Source organism: Paroedura picta, chromosome 11 (assembly GCF_049243985.1).
Source record: "Paroedura picta isolate Pp20150507F chromosome 11, Ppicta_v3.0, whole genome shotgun sequence".
In the NCBI taxonomy this organism is placed as follows: domain Eukaryota; kingdom Metazoa; phylum Chordata; class Lepidosauria; order Squamata; family Gekkonidae; genus Paroedura; species Paroedura picta.
Genome location: NC_135379.1, coordinates 27,519,687 through 27,525,024, shown reverse-complemented (window position 1 = coordinate 27,525,024; position 5,338 = coordinate 27,519,687). Strand labels below are relative to the sequence as shown.

General features: G+C 43.3%; 1 long non-coding RNA gene across 1 annotated transcript; it reads left to right on the top strand.

Annotated features, from left to right (window-relative positions):
* Positions 1-1,460: 1,460 nt before the first annotated feature.
* On the top strand, positions 1,461-4,015 carry LOC143821120 (uncharacterized). The gene is made up of 3 exons (XR_013225689.1): positions 1,461-1,829; positions 3,267-3,311; positions 3,788-4,015. It is a non-coding gene; the product is annotated as an uncharacterized LOC143821120 (long non-coding RNA).
* The last annotated feature ends 1,323 nt before the right edge of the window (positions 4,016-5,338 follow it).

The window sequence follows — 5,338 nt, the reverse complement described above, 5'->3', positions numbered from 1 at the left end:
CAAACAAGCCTTTGTGAGAGGGAAATTGATTGGATATAATTCAGCTTCTAGAAAGAAGAAAAGACATGAATAGAAGATGAAATTGGATCAACTACAAGTGTTGGAATTGCAACATCAAGCAATTCAGTCAAAGCAAATATGGAAACAAATTAAGCTTTTAAAACTCAAAAGAGATTTGTTAGGAACCGATGAAGAGAAAAAATGGACTTTTTGAAGCAATTGTTTTTTGAAAATGTGGATAAGCCAGGAGTTTATAGACTCCAGAAAAAATCTCATAAGAAGACTATATCCCAAATGAAATTATATGGGAATACAGTATTGTACAGAAAAAGAGATCAAAAAATGTTTTTTGGGATACGTCAAAAAATTATATAATTTAAAAGATCAAGATAAGGATTAAAAACCTTATTTAATGAACTACCTAAAATATATTCATCTGATTTTTTTTCCTAGAACACCAATACAGCATTTTTTTTCTCCTAGAACACTTCCTGTGTAGAAACCAAAAGGTTTCTACACAGGAAATGAATGATGCAATCAAGGCTATGAGAAATGGGAAGGCTCCTGGACCAGATGGACTAATGGCTAAATTTTATTTTTAAATTGTTCAAATTGTTACACTCCTGCTTCAGGAGTTAATTAATGAAATCATGGAAAATACAGAGTGTTCCCAGAAACATATGAACAGGCTTTCTTAATGCTGATATATGACTGGACCCCTTAACACCTCAATCTTATAGACCCATATATTTGTTGGATATGGAATTTAAGAATTTTGATAAGATACTAGTTGAGAGGCTTCAAAGATTTCTCAATGACATGGTCCATGAAGATCAGACTGGTTTCATGCCCAAAAGACATATGAAGAATAATATCCGGCTTGTATTGAATACAATGGATTATTCTTGAAAGTAAAAACAACAGATAGCTGGTGTTCTTAGATGCTGAGAAAGCATTTGATAATGTCAGATGGGACTTTTTACATGCAATGTGTCATGCCTGCCCTGTTGCTTGCATCAGCTGCACCACTGGCACTCACATTAGGGGGCACTGGCCTTGCTTGACCCTCTCCTGGAGCCACCGGGAGACCGGGCCTCAACTCTGCCAGATAATGAGCAGCCTAGGCCTAGCCCTTCATGCTGGTCTATATTAAGCCCTGGGACAAGACCTCTCTTGGCCCGAAGGACTCACCAGAGGAGCAGCCCTGTCAGCATCACATCCTTGCAAGCTCCCTGCATTTACTGGGATGGCAGTGATGGTGGAGGCAATCTACCTTGATAGCTGTCAGAAGATCAGCATGCTTGGCAGTGAGCTTACAATGTAAATGGGGCACAGCTGCAACCCCTTCCTCTGATGAGGATTAGCTCCAGCTGCAGGCCTTCTGGCTGAGGGCTGCTCCACCTGCTTCTGGCTATTTCAGAGGGACCTTGAGACAAGGTGCTTTGTGGGGGCAATGCATGCATTATCCTGCCCATCTTCCCAAATGACTCCTGTTCTGCTTCACCTCAGTGAAACTCTTCTCCTTGGAATCCTGGTTCCAGATCCTTGGCTCAATTTTGACAATGTTCCTGGTTCTAAATCTTCAGCTTGCCTTTGACTATGCTTCCTGTTCCAGACTCTCAACTTGACATCAAATACATCCTGACCCTCAGCTTGGCTACTGACTCTGCTCTTGAATCTGGTTTAGCTTTTGAATCTCTCCCTGGCTTTTGACCCCAGTTCATCTTGACTCCACCCCCCTTCCCACTTGCTATGAATTCTGTCTCCCTTGGCTCCTGACCTCCTGGACTGGACTCTGGCTGGCCCTCTCAGCACCACCACCCAGCAGAGTAAGTGAGGCCCAGCAGAATTTTTTCTGAAACTAATTTAGCAAATATGTTAAAGACAGGAGACTAGAATCTTTGTGAATTGAATGATTACTGAAGAAAAAAAATAAATATTAAGAAAAGAAGTAGACAAGCTTGTACTCTTTCCCCCTATTATTTAATTTGGTAATAGAGACTATTGCTACAAAAATAAGGAATTTGGTGGATTTACCAGGAGTATCAATGCCAGATGGAAATGAATTTAAGATAAGAAGCTATGGAGTGGGGGAAAACTTATCACATCCCTATGGGGTGCTAGAGGGGCGATACTCTCCCCCAAAATGCAGCTGCTAGGGTCCTTACAAGGTCATCCTGGAGGACCCACATCAAGCCTCTGCTGAGGCAGCTGCATTTTGCTACCAGTTAGCTTTTGCATCGGGTTTAAGGTTTTGGTTCTTACCTTAAGGCCATTTGTGGCCTGGGCCCTGTTTATCTGAGGGACCACTTGTCTCCTTATGCCCCATGCAAGACTCTTTGCTCTGTGGGTTTGAATTGGTTGGTTGTCCCCCGCCTGGCCTCGACCAGGGCCAGGGCCTTTTCACTCCTGGCCCCAACTTTATGGAATGATCTCCCAGGAGAGCTAAGAGCCCTGATGTAGCTATCACTGTTCTGTAGGGCCTGTAAGATGGAATTCTTCCACCAGGCATTGGGTCAAGACAGGGCTAGGAAAAGCGAGTCCCTCCCTTCCGGTATAGGCCCCCATAGGCTGGACATCATCAGAAGATCCCCCCCTCCCGGATGTGGGTATGGTGATGGCTGCTATTACAGGGAGTGGATGGGTGGGAGGGAAGAGGTTCATAGAGTGGTTTTTGCTGCCAGTATGGTTTTATGGTTTCGTATGTATTTTATATGGGTTTTAAATTCTATTGTAAACCACCATGAGCTGGCAGGGTGCGGGAATGGCGGTTAATAAATATAAATATAAATAAACATGAACATAAATGAAGGTGAATGGCGTAAAAACAATGCAGCCTTTTGTTTGTTTGTTTGTTTGACTTCCAAAGCCGCCCAAGCAAACATTACAATAGTTTTCAATAGTTTTAATATCATGAACATATATGCTTTCATGAGTCCTGAGAGCAAGTTACTTCTGTTGAAAGCAACTGAATCTAGAACCTACATCCCTAGATTTAAGTGCTTCTAATAGAGCATGTAAGATTTAAATGTGTAGTTATGTTCATGGGCTGGTTCATGGGTTGGATGTTCTTCATCAGTATTAAATGATGAACTGTATATGGAATTAAACCATCCCAGATTTAAACCACAGAAAGGAATTCTGTTTCAGCTGTCATAACCTCAGATGCAATGCATTTAGAAGAAGAGTTAGTTTTTATACCCCACTTTTCACTACCCGAAGAAGTCTCAAAGTGGCTTACAATCGCCTTCCTTTCCCCACAACAGACACCCTGAGAGAAACTGCTCTATGAGAACAGCTGTGACAGATTTGTAAGTACTCCAAGATCACACAGCTGTCTGCATGGGAAGAAGTGGGGAATCAAACCTAGCTGTCCAGATTAGAGGCTGCCTAAACCCAAAAAATCTGGAAGTACAATGTAATCAAATACCATCCTGAAAGACTACGCATGTTCTATTTTCAGCCACAAGGTGGCTGTAGGAGACAAGATTTACCTTCTGTACATTTTTATGGCAGGCCACCTGCTATTTGTTAATTTGGGGGGGGGGAGCTCTTATTTTTGCAAAGGAAAATAAAAACTTAAAGTATTGGTATGCAATTTGTATCTGCATTTTTATTTATAATTAGTATTAGGTTAAAATCCAAGATATTTTTGGTCAAGTTGCGAAGTGCTAAAATATGGTTTTAGAATGTTCTTAAAACCCACCACAACCCCAAACTTATATGCATGTACGTTTGTATGTATTTTATTTAAAACATTTCTGTGTTTTCTTTCCACCTACCACAGGGTCCCCAAAGGTAGTGAACACCCTGGTTTTTGTCCACCAACCACTGGTCACTATCTGGACCAATGCCGGAGGAATTATTTATTTGAATTGTATGCCGCCATTTTTTATGCTAGAGTTTTGGATGTTAATATTGGAGTGTTTTATGGGAGATCTGTTTTTATGTTAATTTTGTGAACTGCTGTGAGCCAGCTTGCTGGGAACGGTGGTCTACAAATCAAATAAATAACTAATGAACAATTAGAACACTGCAAACATTCATGACTGAGAATGGCCTTTCTTGCGTTGTTACCTGTTACCTCAGATGACTGGTGGGTAGGCTCCAATGCAAGTGGGCAGTCCGTAAGGTATACTGGCCCCCAATGAGATAGGACTTTTAACCAATGTCTTGAATTGGGACTAAAGGCAAACATTTGTGGAATGATATGGTTTCCTGAGCCTCTTGTGGCGCAGAGTGGTAAGGCAGCGATATGCTGTCTGAATCTGTCTGCCCATGAGGTTGGGAGTTCAATCCCAGCAGCCAGCTCGAGGTTGACTCAGCCTTCCATCCTTCTGAGGTCGGTAAAATGAGTACCCAGCTTGCTGGGGGGTAAACGGTGATGACTGGGGAAGGCACTGGCAAACCACCCCGTATTGAGTCTGCCATGAAAACGCTGGAGGGCGTCACCCCAAGGGTCAGACATGACTCGGTGCTTGCACAGGGGATACCTTTACCTTACCTTTTATGGTTTCCTGATCGACTCTAGTCAGCCTTTTGGCCACAAAATTCTGAAGCAGCAGTAGTTTCTGGACAGTCTTCAAGGGCACAGCCACATAGAGCACGTGACAGTAATCTAGTTTGCATGCTACTAGCACATACACCATACACCAAGATCTTTTCTGTTCAGTAAGGACTGCAGCTGGCTCATAAATCAAAGCTACTGAAAGGTCACTGCTGCAGGAGGCCCAGATCCAACAGCAATGTTAAGCTACAAAGCTTTTACTTTATGGGACCTGCAAGTCCTTCCAGAACAGGGGATAACCCATTTGCTGCATCTTCCCTCCACCAATAGCATCTCCATTTTGATGGGTTTAATGTTGAAGAAGAAGAGTTGGTTCTTATATGCTGCTTTTCTCTACCCGAAGGAGGCTCAAAGCGGTTTACAGTCGCCTTCCCATTCCTCTCCCCACAACAGACTCCCTGTGAGGTGGGTGAGGCTGAGAGAGCCCTGATATCACTGCCCGGTCAGAACAGTTTTATCAGTGCCGTGGCGAGCCCAAGGTCACCCAGCTGGCTGCATGTGGGGGAGTGCAGAATCGAACCCGGCATGCCAGATTAGAAGTCCACACTCCTAACCACTACACCAAACTGGCTCTCAGTTCTGCTTCTTAGCCCTTATCCATTCCAAAACTGCCTCCAGGCACCTTTTCACAGTTTCTACAGCCTCATTGGTAGTGAGAGATAGAACTGAGTGTCATTGGCATAGTGGTGGCAGCTCAGCCCAAGTCTCTGATTGCCCATTCCCAGCAGCTTGACAGAGATGTTGAAACGCACAGGAAACAAGTTGGAACCT